This window comes from Marmota flaviventris, chromosome 14 (genome assembly GCF_047511675.1).
Source record: "Marmota flaviventris isolate mMarFla1 chromosome 14, mMarFla1.hap1, whole genome shotgun sequence".
Taxonomy (NCBI): domain Eukaryota; kingdom Metazoa; phylum Chordata; class Mammalia; order Rodentia; family Sciuridae; genus Marmota; species Marmota flaviventris.
The window spans coordinates 31,958,188-31,975,994 of record NC_092511.1 but is presented as its reverse complement, the minus strand read 5'-3'; the positions used below and the strand labels follow the sequence as shown (position 1 = coordinate 31,975,994).

The following is a 17,807-nucleotide window of genomic DNA, read 5'->3' as shown; positions in this document are numbered from 1 at the left end:
AATAAAAAGGGGGTGCATTTCTGTAGAGAATTTAGACATAATCATAAAACCCACCAAGGTGCTGTCTGCTTTTTATTATCACCATTCATCATCGCAGTGATGAAGTGCTCTCTGGATGCTAAAGCAGACCTCCACCTTTACCCCCACCTTGGTATGCCAGTCTTTAAAAGGAATTGCTTTCTTAGGATACTAGAAGTCTTATAGAAATCATATGTGTTTCAGCTGAAACCGTCTAGAATGATTCTCCTCAAAATGAAAACAGTACTTTTAAAAACTATTGGTCTGGGAGGTAATGGGATTCTGCCAAGAATTGAGCCAACGGAAAAAAAAAAAAATAGCCATTTACAGTCCTTTGCTTGGAGCTTCTTGGAGATGGTTTTAATCATCTTCTCTCTGTTCTGTTTATTACTGGTCATGCTCACTTTAATGCATCTCAGATGTGCCATCAAGATATATCTTTATAAAGTACATAGCTGGTTAGTTATAGCATCTATTTTGTCAAAAATCTTGAGTCTAATTCCACCTATGAAACTAAATTCCTAGAGGTCATGGATGGTGTTTAGTTTATTTTTTATAAATTATCACAGAACATAGTTTGTGGCTCTGAATGGAATAGTCACTCTCTGCTGTCTGAATGATTTAAAAATTCAGCTAGTAAATCTGCTGCAAATTTTCCATTACTATGATTATGCTGTAATGAGGTATGTTCTATTAATTTGTAACATATTGATCATTTGTCATGAGTTAGGTAGACATTTAGAGGCTTTAAATAATTTTCCATTCGTGCTCTACTTTTCCTCAATTTCTACATTCAGATATTAATTTTTGATAAAAAATTAAAAATCTATCTTAAGATTCTTAAGATACATAATTCATATTTTTAGGCTTCAAATCTGATATCATTCATTTTCCAAAAGAGCAATATTGGGTCAAAATCATATTTAGCCTTGAAGTAGACTTGCAACTAAGTATATAAAAGCTTACAAATAAAAAAGATGTTAAATAAAATTTTAAAACATAAGTGATCAGCTTTTATTTCCATGCACACTTGCAAATTTTGATACGGTCATTTTCAGTAATTAAATAGGTAGTCAAAGTTAAACACTCGTGAATGTGAATGACAATGTATTTGTTGAAGAGTGTGTGTCTGAGTATGTACACAAACTATCAGTCTTGTGTGTGTGTATAATGGAATTTCAGATAAGAAAAGAGAAGGAAAAGGATGAGTGGCAGAATTCTAGAACGAAAGCATTGAGCCATCATTAAACTATACTATGAGATTCTCTGACTTCTCACCATTGACATTGACTTTGGGGTAAGAGTTCCACTAATTAGAGCTTATTTTTGAAAAGTTGGCCATTCAGTTATTAATAATTAATGCAACTCTTTAAATAAAATAAAAGAGGTATGCCTTTGAACAAAGACATTATTGTATGTACAATCTTTGGGAATGGTCTGCCTTTTTGGAATAACCATTAGATTTATATAATATGATGTGTTCCTGAATGCAGAGGTGAAACTCCTGTCTAAGTCTCTATTCATAATACTGATAAAGTCCAGTGAAATTCCAAAAGAACCTCAAACAAACCTATGCTCTATCATTTATTCTTTTTGGAACACACACACACTAATAATAATAATAATAATAATAATAATAATAACAACAACAACAACAACAACACTGTCAATAGAAAACCTTAACTGCATTCAAGTGTCTACAAAACTGACCACCTAAACTAGTACTTGTTCCCAAAACTCTGTATTCTATTTTCCTTGATTTATTGCTTTCATAGTTTTATTTACATATGGTAGTTTCTAATGTGTTAATTTGTTCATTTTGTTTACTGCCTGTTGTTTTTCCTCTAGAATATAAGTCCCAAAAGAATAGGAACTTTGGCAGTGTTTTTTCTGTTGTCTTTCTAGTGTCTGGGAGGACAATGAAAAGCAAAGAGCAGGCCCTCATAAATATTTGCTGAGTGAATACAAGAAGAAATGAATTTTATTTGTTTATTTAAGATAAATTTTTTTCTGTCCCATCCAACATTTTGCCTTTAATGAGTTATTTGATGATTTTGAATATTATCAGGAAGCTCACCGTTTTCTTGAGTCTTAAAAATATTTTTAAAAATTCAAGCACAAAACATAAGTTGCATGCTTAGTGAACCTCTCTTAATAGAGGAAATAAGAGATTATTTGACTTGTTTATGAATTGGGACAAATAAAAGCTTTAGAATTAATTCCTGAGATAACTGACAAAGGGTCAGTTTACAGACTCAAGCCTGAGGCTGGGTCTGATTGCCATCTCTGTGGGGTTCAGCCTCCTGCAATGTAACAGACAATCTGCCTGTCATCACAGAGCAGGTGGCCAGGCAGGACTGTGGGTGTGGATATGGGGACTATGTCAGTTGCTAACCAGGGCCTGCACTGCAGTTACCAGGAGGTGGTTGGTGTTAAGTTGCAATTCTACTGGACAGGCGCCAGAGAGTTTACTTCACCGTGAAAGCAAAAGCCATCTTCTTTCCACACAGACCAGTCCTCTTACAGTGGGTGGGATGCATTCTGTTAATTCATCTACCATGTACCAAACACTCTGCTTATGCTGGGGGTGGAGTGAATGTTCAACAAGACAGACAGAGGCCCTGCAGCCATGGACAGAACTTTCTTGATCATAATTTCCAATTTCTAAATCCTTGTCAGGAGAATTAAAATACCTGCTTCTGCCTCTTTGAGGCCCTACCGTCTTTTAAATTTCTAAGAAGTCTTCATTTTTATATTCTGTTAAATATTAATATTGAGTGGAACAGCAGAATAAACAATATACTTTACTGGGTAGAAGGGGGCTTTTTCATGTGTCTTTATCATTAATTAGCTAGTTCACCTTTCATTCATTGAATTTTACCCCTGGTTGAAACGTAGAACCACACAGAGAACATTAAAAAACAAACAACAACAACAAAAACTTAAAAAACCAAAAATGAAAACAATCCCCTCCCCCCCACACACAATGTTCAGACCCAATATCTAACCAATAAGAGAAGAAATCTCCAAGAGTAGGGCCTACACTTCTATATAAGCAAATCCATTTATACTTTTTTTTTCAGTCTACAAAAGACAAAAAATCAGCTCTTCCAATTAGTTCAAAGGATTTCTTATATAAAAATTAAGTTATATTTGAATTTGATATAATTTCAAATATTTAGTGTATCAACTGTTCACATACATATTACTTCATTTATTTGGTTCTACATTAATTTCTCCCAATAAAATTTTATAATTTTCGAAAAAAAATTAAATTATAGGCAGCAAATATTTTTATGCCTACACAAATAACTCACCATTGATTTTGATTTACACTTTTAGAAATGCTGAAACCCAAAGATGGCAATTTTAAATTTTTTTTCTATATCTTTTATTGGTGCATTATCGTTGTACATAATGACAGGATCTATTGTTACATATTCATCCATGCACACAATATAACAATATCATCTGGCCAGTATCATTTCCCAACACTTTCCCCTTGACTCCCCATCTCCCATTCTTTGGTCCTTTTCCTCTACTGGTCTCTTATATTTTCATGGGTTCCCACTCCCATCTTTATTTTCCTTTTTTCCTTTCTAGCTTCCACATGTGAGATAAAACGTTCCACCCTTGACCTTCTGTGTTTGGCTTATTTCGCTTAACATAATGTTCTCTAGTTCCATCCATTTTCCTGCAAATGACATAATTTCATTTTTTACTTATGACTGAATAAAACTCTGTTGTGTATTTATGCTGCATTTTCTTTATCCATTCATCAGTTGATGGACACCCAGACTGGTTTCACAGTTTAGCTATTGTGAGTCGTACTGCTATAAAAATGGGTATGGGTGTATCACTAAAGTACGATGACATTGATTCTTCAAGATAAATATTGAGAAGTGGTATAGTTGGGATAATATTTTTAAAGGAAAAGAAAATAGAACATAGTTTTAGAACTTTATCTGCTCATGATTACTACCAACACTTTAAGTCACACTGAGCAATTCTGAATTTTGTAAAAGTGATGAGAATGTGTCCTTTCATTATTCAGAGACTTCCATTGGTAGCAGAATCAGCATCATTAAAATCATGGACTAAGATACCCAGGAGTTCAGCCATTTCCCCCATAAGTCTTTTTTTAATGACCATTTTCAAGGGCTACTATCTGGGCATTGCAGTAACCACTACAATATGGGCAGTTCTCAGAAGATTCTAATCGGTGGCCAGCAATTGAAGATTCAGGGAGAGAACTATATATCATAGATGATGTCTTAGAAAAGATATTTATTGAAAAAGCTGACATGCCATCTCTCAGGGACAGTGCTTCAAAACTGGACTGTGAGGAACAACTGCTTGGTACAGAGCACCCCAGGGCCTCATCTCGAGTCCCTGTTGATGGACAGTCCTTGAGCCAAGGTTGTAGAAAGTCTGTGCAAACATAGTGAAGAAGTTTGTCCTTCAAATAAAGTCCTCTGTTAATAAATTAATGTGGTAACCAAAATTTTAGTTGTAGTGGTATTTGGTTAAAATTGCTCTTTGAAATTGTACCCTCAGATTTAATAGAGATAAGAGGAGAGCAAGTTGATAGCAAGACATAGTGAGAAAGAAATACTGTTAACAGAAATAACCAGTTTGCCCTTATAAAATCAGAAAGTACAGTTTCCTTCATTACAGAAAAGGAAAGTACTCTCTTGATATATAAATATACATTTTTTGGATTAGTCAATGTCTAAAATTCTGTATAACAAAAATCACATCAAAATCATTATCAATAACATGATGATCTGATAATGAAAAACTAATTATCTTGATTTTTTATTTATATGGATATCATTTTATAGTTGAATAATTATTATGATCAAGAATTATATCAAGCTGGGTGCTGTGTGGTACACACCTATCTATAATCCCAGCAATTCAGGAGGCTGAGGCAGAAAGATCACAAGTTCAAGGCCAGCCTCAGCAAATTAGTGAGGCCCTAAGCAACTTAGTGAGACCCTGTCTCAAATTTTTTAAAAAGTAAAATAAAATGGACTGGGCATGTGGCTCAGTGGTTAAGCACCCTGGGTTTTAAGTCACTTTAAAAGTGACTAGTACTAAAAAAAGAAAGACATATACCAAGCACATTATATATGTTTATCCTTCCTACAACTTCTTGAAGGAGATTTCATGATTTAGGTTTTCCAGACAAAGATATTGAGATTTTAGAGGCTAAAAAACTTCTCCAAGTTCACACAGCCAGAGCAGAACTATGAATCCCACCTGTATTCTGACTCCTAAGCCTCAGCTCTTAAACAGACAGTTGCTCTTGTGTGACCTACTATTCGCTCTAGATAATGATTCTGCCATTGAGTTCCCATTGGTAAAATTGTGGACTATGGTTTAAATATTTCCTTAATGTAACAAGGAGCAGAAATGGAAAATAAAAAGAGTCAGAATTTTGTACAAGTCTAATCCTTGAATATAAATTATAGAAATGTAGAATTGCAGACCCCTGGTGTCCCAAGACTGTGAAAATTAATTGGTGACTCAGAGGAAGTGGCTGCCCCCCCCCCCCCCCCGCCCCCAGTAATGGAGCCCAGGGCAGGAGGTTATTATTTCAAGTCTACCTACAGGCTCTCTGGATTTTTGTACATTAGCAGGGCCCATTACTTGATGGAGTGGAAGACTGATGTTCAACTGGTCAAAACAAAATAAAGAAGTAAAATTTGAACTGCAGGAAAAAGACACCAGGAAAAAGAATAGTAGCACCTAGAAGTTGACAAAGAATCTCTATAGTCACCCTGAAAGCAAAGAGCCCTGGATCCAATCAGCAGCAAAGAAAACCTAAATGATAAAATGAGGGGTCCAGTGGTCCACATGAGGTTGTTAAGTCTGGGAAAATGGCTATGGCTAAGCTCCCTCCCTGGCCAGGCTGCTAGTGCTCTAGTACCTTTTTCTTATTTGGAAATCAAGATGAAACTGAGCCTGTGATAAGCACAGCCCTGTGTGGTGAATGGTGATGGACTAGGAGATAAGATGGGGATGATTAGGACTCTACTGATACATTAAGAAGCCCAGGCAATGGAGAAAACAATAGTGGTTCTTCTGACCTAGGTGACTCAAAGTAAAACTAAAAGGAACTAAAAACAAAGTATTTGTCTTCTCAATAATGGAAAGTTATTGGATGTTTTAACATAGTATTAAAAAACACTTTAAAAAAATCTTTGGTACCCTTGTTATATAGACTGGATATAAAATTGGTCTAATTCACATCATTTATATTTGGTCTGAAAGTAAATTTGCTTAAGGATCCCCTGAAGATTTGCTAGGAAATGATTCCTGAAATTTTGAACCATCTTTAGAATATATCAAATCTTAGTGATATTCCTGTGCAGACCCCTCAATAGCTGTTCCATACTGCTTTGGTTTGATACAATGAAGATTTGTGATTATAAATTCCAAGTCCAGAAGAAAAGAATAGCAATCAATATCCAAGAATACCATTAAGAAATAGCTCCGCTTTTGGAATGCAAATCACCTCCTTCTTGCATACAATATTTCTTCTTTCCAAAGTCACAGCCTGTAGAAACCTCACTATTTCCTTACCTAGAGCTGTAGTCTCCACAGCCTTGTGCCAGTGATGTTGCCTTTGATAATTCTTGCAATAAAAATTCAGTCATGTATGACATTTAGGAGGGAGCAAAAGGTTTGATTTGCCCCAGGGCCTTGGGACCATTATAAAGATGCCTTTAATGAGAAATGAAAGGCAAAGAAAATTAGGGACTCAGAAATTGAGCCAAATAAAAAGGGTGACAAATCACTGGGTACTAGGCCACCCCTTAATAGACTTCGATAAGGAGAAGACCATACAATGTAGGTCCCCTGCCCCCAGGAATCCAAATTAACCCATCAGTTTAGACTAGAAAAGAAGAGGATCTGTATGTAGCCTTGATAACTTCTTAGTTGCTAAAATGATAGGCTTTTAAAGACCAGTACAGACCAGCCCAGACATTGAAAGACCAGTACTACTGTCACCCCATCTAACATACTTATCCTTTTAAGAAAATTTTGTCACTAAGTAGCCCATAATAGTAATAACAGGCCATACCCTCCCTATAGAATCGATTCCAATGAGGTATATAGTTCACTCACATTTTTATTTATCTTTTTAGCTTGTGTTCTTCATAACCTGTGTCCTATATCCTATGAACAGAATCTTTAGTTACAAGTTTTTCTTGTTGTCATTTAAAAGACAGCCACATTTCTTTTCAAGCCCCTATCCTTGAGTATGAGCCAAATATCTGCCTCTCACACTCCCTGGAAGTCAAGATCTAAGCGAATTTTGGCTGAGGATGTACTCTAACCCAAAGATGGTGATCTTCTCTGTCTCCCCAAGTGTCACTACTCAGTGCAGTCTAACAAAAGTCTATGTGGAGAGCAGCTTCCAAGAAAACTTATCTTAGAAAAGAAAGGAAAATGTTCACAGGGAAGGAGGATTCCTGCAAATTTGCAAGGCAAGCAGTGGGTTGGAGTTTCTTCTGCCAGAGTGTCCCTAAATGCTGGATGGGTACTGGGTACGACAGACCTTTGCTAATTAAAGAGCAGTCCTCCTTTAGGCAACATCAATGTCACTTGTAAATTTGCTAGAAATGCAGATCCCAGGCCCACTCCAGGCCTACTAAAGGAGTAATTGCAATCTCCAGGTGATTCAGACTCACATTCATGTTTAAGGAGTACTGGCCTAGAGCAGTGGTTCCCAACCTTCGTTGCACATAGGTATGGACCAGGGAACATAAAAACAAATTACTGATGCCTGAGTCTTAACCCCAGAGATTGCAAGTTAATCATTCTAGGGTGTGGCCTAGACCCTGGGACTTTTAAAAGCTCCTGAGGATATCTGAATGCAGTCAGGTTTGTGAGCCACTGACATAGGGATAAAGGAGTGTTACTGCTCCAATACCTTGCTCTTTTTTTGCAGAATCAAACTGGAATTCCTGGAGTCAGAATCTCTCTCTCCCAAACCTGACTGCCAGAGCCACATTGTAAGTATCAGGAGAAAATCTGATAAAGAACTTGAACTCTGCCTTGTGCTTTTCAGCTCCTTCCTCCCCTCACTTTCCCAATATAGCAGGTCCTGGCCCCACATACCTCGGTAAGCCACAACAAGGGCCAATATCAACTGGTGCTTTAAGAATACAAACTCAGAGCCTCCACGTGAAACCTACATCATCAGAGTCTGCATCAGATTCTACAGCATCAGTCTGCATTTCCAGGTGTGTCTGTTGTGCAGCCAGGTTTGGGAGCTGGTGAACTCTATAGTGAGGCTAGCCTTTCATCCTGCCAAGTCATTAAGGATTTGTAAGGATGAATGAGCTGTCAAGAGAGCAAGGGCCTGCTGCAATGCTCCTTTATTAATTATGGGGAAGTGATGTATTGGCAATGATAATGCTTCTCTTGGAAAGGGCAATGAATGGTTCGTCGATTGCTGCATTAGGTCTTTCCTGACTCAATCTTAATGCTCAGCTTTTACTCCTCTCTGTAGTTTAAAACGGCATGGCTTTCACACTAAACAGCCTCTTGGTCTTTATTCCCAAGTGAGTTGCAATCTTTGAGCAAAATACCAACACGGGTAGCCTTTCAGAGTTCTTGGTTGGAGAATACCCCAACTCCATCCTTATTTGCTTGTGTCAGCATCTAGTAGCTAGCGTATATTCCTGTATACATGATATGTAGGAAAAACATGGAGTAAAGATTTAAAAAAATCATTGATACATCCTCAGATTCCTTTGCTAAAAGAAAGCTTCCTTTAGCAGAGGGGCAGAATGTGGAGGAAGAAAGATATATCTGGAGTAACAAATTCAGAGGTGAGAAACGGGTAGGCGAATGGGGGGTCGGGATTCTGTCTGTGGAAGAGGCAAAGAAGGTTCAAAAGAAAAGTTGCAGCGCCGGTCCGCGTGTGTAATCCATGGGCTGGGTGCCCAAGAGAGCGCTAGCGCGCGGCCGGGACGCACTGCGGGGCGAGAACCTGGAGGAAATAGAAAAATTATATCCTCAGGGGCAGAGGCAGGGAGGCTGGAAGGGCTCCCCGCCGCCTTGGTGCTGCAGAAACTTGCCGGTTGAACCACAAGCGATCACTGAGGCCGCCGGGGGAGCGCGCAGAGGGCCAGAGCGCGGGGAGCCGGCGGGCCCCGGCGGTGGCGGCGGCAGGGCCGAGCGCGCGTGTGAGCGAGTGCGAGGCTGCGGGCGGCGGGCGGCAGGCGGGTGTGCGCGGGAGGGAGGGAGGGAGCGAGCGCGCGCGCCGCCCGGCTCCGGCCCTCCCAGCCTGCCGGCCTCCGCGCTGCCTCCCGCCCGCGCGCACCGCTGCCAGCCGCCGCCGCCGCTCCAGCTCGCGCCGGCGCTGCACCGGAGTCTGTCCGCCGCCGCCTGCTTTGTGCTTCCCGCAGAAGATGGGAGCGACCTCTTCCTGATCGGGAGCTATTTAAAAGCAGGGAGTTTGCCGTATTTCCTACTAGCGGGAGGAACTGGGGAGAATCCATTCACACTCCCCAAACCAGGTAGGATCCTATGGTGGGCAAGCAAAAGGAATCCAGTCACATACCGTGAACTGTTTTCCTCTTGCTGTTCATAAGGCTGCACTTCCTTCGTTTTGGCAAAAGACTGGTTTCCAAATTGTGTGTGTGTGTGTGTGTGTGTGTGTGTGTGTGTGTATGTGTGTGTGTGTGTGCGCGCGCGCGCCTGCACATTTTCTGGGTGTCTGAGCTTGGGGGGAGTGAAATTGCTCGGGCTGGTGCTTCTGGGCGTGAGGGTGCCTGCCTGCCAGTGCAGGCTGCCGGAGGAAGAAAGGGCTGCTAAGGAGGGATGCTGCGCCCTGCACCGCGCTGGGCTTTGAGGATTCCGGGCGCGAAGAGATAAGTCCACCCAGAAAGCAGCGCTGCTAGGGACCCAGGCGTCCCCACGCACTGGGCTCCTCTCCGCGGTCTTCCCTCCTCCTGGTAATCCCTGGGGTCTTTCCCAAGGCCACCCTTGCGACCCCCCCCCCCCCTCTTTGCAGATGGGCTCTGGGTGCTCCTTCACCATGGACTGCGGAGAAGAGGGAGGTGTGGCCGGAGAGAGGGGACAGACAAGGAAAAAATGTGGGGAGTGGACTTACAGGGTCTGGGTCTCTGGGCACCATGTCGTGGTGTGCATTGGGGATTCTGCACACACAGGCATCTTTCCCCAAGAGATTCCAAAGGAACTTTGCAGCTGCATTATCTGCCTGGGGGCTGTGCTGGCTCTTGGGGAAATGGTCTATGTTCTGAGATGCGAGGATATCCTTCTTGGCTCCTCCTTCGTCAAGAAGAGGGAGGTCTTAATAGCTGGACAGTGGGTCCAAGAAACCAAATCCGTGCAGGCGATGCTTTTAAAAATACAGCATATGTGCATCCTTGATTGTTTAACTCGCCCTCCCTACACGGATTCTGTCGCTGTCTGATGAATGACTTGGGCTGGCAATTCGTATTTCCCTCCCCAGATTAAGTAGCAGTGGTTGGATTGAGAGAAGGGGCGATCAAATTTAACAAAGAATTTTTTTTTTTTTTCTGAAGAAAGCAGTGTGCCTGTGGTCTGCAGTCGCTAGAAAGAAAGTCATTTTTTTTTTTTTTTTGCACTAGGTTATGGTTTTAACCCCCCCTTATCCTGGCTGCCTTGAAGGCTCTCTCTACCTCTCTGCTAGTCAGCCACTAGTGGTTGTGAATATAACAACACAAACTTTGTCCTGCTGGAGGTGTAAAGACTAAAAAGAGAAAAAAAAGGATATCAGTGGGAGGTGTAGTGGAAGAAGCATTTTTTAAAATGACAGATGTGGTGAAGACAGTACAGGCATCCTGAACATGGAGGAGCGGACTGAGTAGGTGGAGATTTCTGATCAGATCTGGTTAAAGACATTGGCTTGAGTATCTCCGAATAGGAGCAGTGAACATCCACAATCCGGGACTTGTATGAAGATTTCCTAAGGGAAACGGGGGAGGGAGGTCCAGGAGAGAATATGGAAAGTATATACCTTCCCCTTCTCTCACCCCCAACACACACGGGAGCGCTCGTGTGTGCGCGCGCACACGCGCATACACACACACACACACACACACACACACACACGGCACACAGACACACTCACACACTTACATGCTTCCTCTTTCTCTGTCAGAGCTCTCCTGCAGCAAGTCAGGAAAGGAGGGAGGAAAATGAATCTAGATATTTCATTCATTTCAGATAAGAAAACAAAGCCAGAACAGGAATGACTGGCTTTAGGTTCCTCTTTCAAATCCTGTGTTACTTGTATTTAGCTCTCTGGGTTTGCTAAACTTGCTTAATTGGGAGGTTAGCTGGGTGTGAAAGCAGGAGGAAGGAAGGAGAGCTTGCTCCATCTTTGGGGCTTTGTGAGTGATTTGGTGGGGGAGGAATCACTTATTTCACCAAGAAGCAAAGATGTGTTTTCTTAAATGGTTTTCATTTTACAAATGCTGCCTGCCTGAAGGGTTCCCTTTGGATAGAAGGACTCCTTATCTAAAATTTCTCCCACTTGCTATAAAGGAAGCACCCATTTTTCTTCCTTAAAATGGATGGTTTTTTTTACTCTTATTAAAAATAGAATGATTAATTCCTAGAAAAAAAGGGGAAAATGGGGGGGGGGCGCTTAGCAGAGGTAAGCTATTATTCACCATTTAGCTGTGCAAAGGATGTAAGAATGTCCATGACAATCAGACTTAATCGACTCTGTCTTAATGGGGCTGGGATTAGAGTAGTGAACTAACAGAATATGAAGGTTGTGTGTTTATCTATCCATCTACTTCCTTGTCTATTTACTTTACCATTACTAGTTAATGGTTTCTACTGTATCCTTTTGGATTTAGATTAAGAACTAGATAATCCTTTTGTTGGCTGTGCAGGGAAAGGAAAGCATAACAACAGTGACAGTGCTTTAACTCCAAATAAAATTATTAAAGGAAGGTGAGGTACAGTCTTGAACACCTACAGGACTCATTTGCAGGAATTACATTAATTACTCTTTCAAACTTACTATGTATTGAAAAAATAAAATTCATTCCAAGACAGCTTTAGCTTTTGTTAACAAGCTATATTTAACATGTTTTTTATCAGACAAAAATAGACTTTTATTTATCTTGCAAAGTAAATGCATGGTTCCTTCCTTCTTAGTGCTTAATCTGTTTCTTTGACAAAATAAATGACGAGAAAAGCTCATCAGATCCAACCAAGTTGTGCTAAAATAAACAAAAAAACAAAAGCAAGGTAGGTATTCACTTTGCCTTTGGATGTGTTTGTTTCAAAATAAGTGCATTTTAGGACTTCAACCTCTGATTTTCATGGTGCCATTCAGTGTGATCAGTTCTTTCTCTATTGTCCCCTCAGGTAGAGGGAAAACAGCATGTAGGGAAGAAGCCGGCTGCCCTTATAGCCCGGAAATAAATAAGATCCAAATTGAACTAGATATTAAATCTGGGAAAAAAAGATACACAATGGAAAGGGGATGTTAGAGCAAATTGTTTTAACATCTTATATTTTTGCAGTGTGTGCGTGTGTTGCTTTCAAATAAAAATTAAATCATCGCCTTATATTTGCTGAGAATTTAGAAGTCAACACGCTTTATCTCTCTCTTCTTCTGGTATCTTTCATCCTTTATCTAACCTCTAAGTGATGAATGTCTTTTGCTGAAGTATCCTCTAATATCCTATGACTTCTTAGTTACAACCCTCCGTCGTAACCTCCTGCATCTATAGGTAGACCTCCTCATCATAACCTCTATATTTATAGTCTCCCATTCCTACCAAATTCTCCTGCTCCCTCTTGTGGCAAATATTCTCCTGACTTTCCCTAGATTCCAGAATCCTATGTAGCATCCCTTTCAGCTCCTTAAGCTGTCTATCACTTTAGATCTCATTCTCAGTAGGAATTGTGGCTAACCAGGCCAGTAGGTTGCTGAACTAGCTGTTTCTGTGCTTCTCTCTGAACAAAAGGATTTCTATTCCCTGGAGATTGATCTAAGATCTAGTGGAAGTAAATGTCAAGTGTTTTCTGACCCGTTGGGGTGGATTAGATTCTGGGAGTGTGAGTTTTCAGTATCTGCCTTTGAGATTTGGATTTGGATTTAGGACTAGTCCAGTGGGGCTTCATTAAATGCAGTGGGATTGTTTTCAGTTTCCTTCCTTTTCTTTCCAAAAGAGAAGCTCTCTTCTCCCTCTCTCTGTCTCTCTCTTGTGTCCTCCCACCATCTCTCTCTCTCTCTCTCTCTCTCTCTCTCTCTCTCTCTCTCTCTCTCTCTCCTTCCCCTGACTCTCATGCCCCCCACCTCACAAAATACCTTTTACCCAGTACATATTTTGAAGACTTAAAATAATCAATGATAAGGTTCTCAGTTGTACTTGTGAATCAAACAGCCCATTTTCTGACCTGGATACTCCCAGAGTAATCTCTGGTATGTTTTCATCAACAGCAGTTTAGAATACAAGTAGGGAGATCTGGTGTCTTTTTCCAGTGTGTTGACTCAACTTGGGAAGACAGTTGCTGGCAGTCCTTGCTGCCTCAAGTGTTATTTCTAGGCTCTCTTTGCTGGCAATTCTGTTTTGAACCTGAAGTATTTTATATTTGCCCTTTGATCTGCCTAGTTGAGGGTGTAGAAAGTAACAATAGACAAAGGTTTGAAAGAAATACATTTCCACTTCACCAAAAACTTCCTAGCCAATTTTTGAAGCAGGAAAGGACCATTTGGAAGGAGAAGGCTCTGACTGGCAACTGAAGCAAAGAAAATTGTTTTTGTGGTCAAGGGCAAATACAACCTAGGCAGCAGTCTATCAAGTCATTTGAGGATGGGCACAGCATTCTCAGGCTCAAAGCATTTATTCATTGGCGGATGTAGGATCTGAAATCCTATTAAAACCATTCATCTGGATGAAGGAGTTCTATCCAGCAGATGCCTAATGAATTAATGCAATAATATTACCTGGGAAAGAGCTACCATGACATTTTATAAGCCATTAGCATATGTTCATTTTTCAACTTGGACTGGCTTATCTGATCAGCCGGTGGATAGAAAGTCCCGAGGACCTGGAACACAGGAAGATGCACAGGAAGTGAAAGAAGTTTGAAACCAGTTTGATGCCTACCAAGTGCCCTCTAAGGACTCTTCTGGTAGAGGAAGTGTGAGTGAGCTGAGTACCTGGGAACGGGCTGTTTATGGAGAGTAGCCAGAAAGATGAAAAAATAAAGCTCCACAATGAAATTTTACTCTGCAGCAGCGGCAGCAGCATTAAGGTAACAGACCTTGGATCCTTTCTTGAAAATTTAGCCATTTTAAGGCTTCTGAGAAATGGGCAAAATATTTTTTGAATATTTTGATATCCTTCAAATAATTTGATATCCTTAAAATCTTGAATGGAATCTCCTATATCATTTTGGAATATTCACACTGATAGCTTAGAATATAATAGTGCAATACCAATTTAGAGGATCCCCTGCTCATGTAACAGATCTAGGAAAATAAATATAAATATTCGAGTCTATCTTAACTTTAAAAAGACAAAAGTAATCACTTTGCAGATGTGATTACATGTGAAGTCAGAATAATAATTTCTAGGATAAATCTAATGTGAGACGAAGTCAAACAGACAAGGAAGTGATTTAACAATTTACATCAACCCAACCACGACATTTATTGAGCACATGCAAGACCCTACTTTGGGCTTTTCTGAGAATGCAGCCGAAGAAGAGAGATTGTTCGATGTTAGTTGAACATTCATGATGTATCAGGGTCTAGTTTAGTTGCTTTATACTAATTTTCTAATTTAGTATTCATGAGTGCCCTGTAAGGAAGCATCATCATCCCTATTTAAAAAAAGAAAAAGAAAAAGAAAGTTATGACTCAGTTGAATAATAACTTGTCCACGTGTTAGTACTTGGTGGTTAGTACATGCGCAGTGGCCATGCTCTTTGTATAATGTTTTCTGCTTTCAGGGATGTCATGATCTAGAACACCTACATGTGAAAGGTAGGGATTGAGTGAGTTAGAGCATCAGCTTGCACCTGAGCAAGTAAGTACTGGAGCAGTTAAAAGGAAAAACAGAACACTGGACATGGCTTGTAGAGGAAGAGGCATTATAATTCATTCACAGTGAAAAGGGTTTAGAAAAAAACAGAAAGGCTAGTCACTTTTGAAAAAAAATAAAAATAAACCATGCCCCAGCTAATGGATGACAGAGGCAACCCTGGAGCAATATTTGGGCCATTTCATGACTCCTCAGTTCTGCTCTGTGTTCCAGTTAGGACCATGCCTCGATAACTATAGATCTAGAACAAATGGTAGCCTAATGCACTGGATGTTGTGTTTTAGACTTGAACCCCAAATTTAGGGTGAACTTGTAGCACAGACTTGGAGGAGAGATGCTGTAACATTCAGAAGTGAGGCAAGGGGCAGACCACCTGCCAGCCTGTTCTTTACTAAACTTCGATGATTATATTTCTCATACCATTTCAGGTGAGTTTATTCATTTTAGCACTCATGGCCCTGATATTTTCTCCCTTTCTCCTTTTCTCCCTTTCTCCAGCTTCTCATTTTTTTCCCCCTGGTTCTAGGCTCATGTAGAGCGTCTAGTCCTCGCAACAGGTTTAGAGAATCGGACAGCTCTCTCTATACCCACACTTTCCCTTCCTCTGTAGACTGTGGTAGGGCCCCCACTGGGGTTGGCATCAGAATTTGCAGAAGTGCCTTCTCTCGGGAGCTTCCAGTCATTCTTCCAAAATAATTTTTCATCCATCCTGACAGTATAGTTCAGTGGTAGAGCACCTACCTAGAATGTGTCAGGTCCTGGGTTTGATTCCCAATACTACCAAAAAAACCCCAAAACCTAATTACAAAATAATTATTCAAAAGTTGGGGGGTGTGGGCCTTCCCATGATGAAATTTGTGAATCGATGTGGGATGAAGTCAGTGGTTCTTTTCCCAAGGCTCTTCACTGTTTTTCTTCTCCTGGACATGCAGTTGTTTTAATAACGTCAGTGTCAGTGCTCTTGTTAATACCATGGCCAGTCTGGAAAAGATGTCAGACATCAAATTTTGTTTTTTACAGATAAGCAAGTGGAGACCATAAAAGTTAAATGACTTAACAAAAAGTGAAACAGGAGATAGAAGAATGCAGATCCGTGACTCTGAAGTTATTTCACCCAAATTACAGTTCCTTTTTTCTTTGACAATATGGAAATATGCCAGTTTTCTGGCCTCAAGAATCCCTAGATGTCTATTAAGGATTCCCAGGGAGGAAAGAGAAACTTGACTTTACTTCTAGTCTGAGGACATCAACTAATCAAATGAAGGACCCTAGGGTAGCCAAACTAAAGATCTCTGAGGTCAGCAGACTAATTCATTATAGTTCTAATTTTTGTTTCAATCTGACAGATGTCATATTTGTCATTGTGCAAGTTACTTAACTTCTCTGGTCTCCATTTTCTCATCTATTAAATGGGAATAATTAATAGTAATAGTAATCATAATAAGCCTTATAGCTTCTGTGAGGAATGATAAATGAATAAAACAGTTTCTGCTCTGTGAATGCTCAATAAGGGTTGACCCATAACTTGACAGATGAGTACTGAGAGAGAAAGTTCCTGTCTCTGCCTGTGTGCTTTTATGTGAACATGCTAACTGTAGGGGGGTTGCCATGAGAAAGTGGAAAAAGATAAGATTATGTCTTATTAAATATAGCCAATATTATTATTTGTATAATTTACTGTTTTTTCAAATATCCATAAAGTAAATATTTTGGTTTTATGTACCATAAGGTCTGTTGCCGTTACTCAACTCTGCTCTTGCAACAAGAAAGCAGCTGTGGACGATACATAAATAAATAAGCAGGGCTGTGTTCCATAAAACATTATTTAGAGATATTGAAATTTTAACATCATGAAATTTTCACATCATCAAATATATTTTTTTCATTTTTTCCAATCATTTAAAATGGAAAACCATTTTAATTTCATGGTCCATTGGCCATGGCTTGCCAATGCCTGTCACTCATTGTAGATTGTGAGAGATACAAATGTAGCATCAGTGGGGTTGGGGCATCCTAGCAATTGGTGTAGTGTGAAGCAGGATGGCCTAGAAACTCAGAGACCTTGTTTTACAGCCCAATTCTGTCATTTCTGTGATGTGTGGCTTTGAAAAAGCTTTTGAATTAGCAGGGTTTGAGTTTTCTTATTAGGAAGAGGGTCCGGGGATGAGGCAAAGCTAATTGAATTTTAAGGGCCTTCCTAGCAATCAAAGTAATTTTATAGAAAGAAATTTGACATTTTAGAGGGATATTGAGGACAGGTACAAAGGTGAGAGAAAGGAAAACATGATACATATTTGGGTAATTTTCATTTAATAGCTCAGCTGACTACCAGGAACAGCAAACCTGGGAAGGTGGACAGGTGCTGTGTTATGGATGACCTTGAATGCCAAAATGGAGCATTAGAATAGTATAGCTACAGATTGTTAGCAGAATTCTCCAAATTTCCAGGTCAGTTAGAGAGAGGGGAGTCACTTGTTCAAGGACACATAGCTGGTCAGTAGGGCTGAGATCAGCACTGGTTCCTTTCAGCCCCTAGGCCAGGGATCCTTCCATCCACCATACTGTCCCCAACATTGTGGTAGAGAGCAATTAACTGCAGTTGGATGGTTCTGACCTCCAAGAGGGAAAGTCTCATATAAATTACAAGAGCTACTTTCCATATTTTCCAAACATGATCTCATACTCGACATATCAAAGAAGGTAGGT

General features: G+C 40.1%; 1 protein-coding gene across 3 annotated transcripts in view; it reads left to right on the top strand.

Annotated features, from left to right (window-relative positions):
- The window catches only part of Slc8a1 (solute carrier family 8 member A1), a 364,582-nt gene that overhangs the window by 46,704 nt on the left and 300,071 nt on the right, over positions 1–17,807 (top strand). For 2 of the 3 annotated variants that reach the window (XM_071601523.1, XM_027934398.2), the window contains exon 1: positions 7,992–8,045. The exons of the other annotated variant lie outside the window; for it this stretch is intronic. The gene's annotated coding sequence lies outside the window, so the exon portion shown is untranslated. Of the gene's footprint in view, positions 1–7,991; positions 8,046–17,807 lie in introns of those variants that run through there. 3 annotated transcript variants of the gene reach the window in all.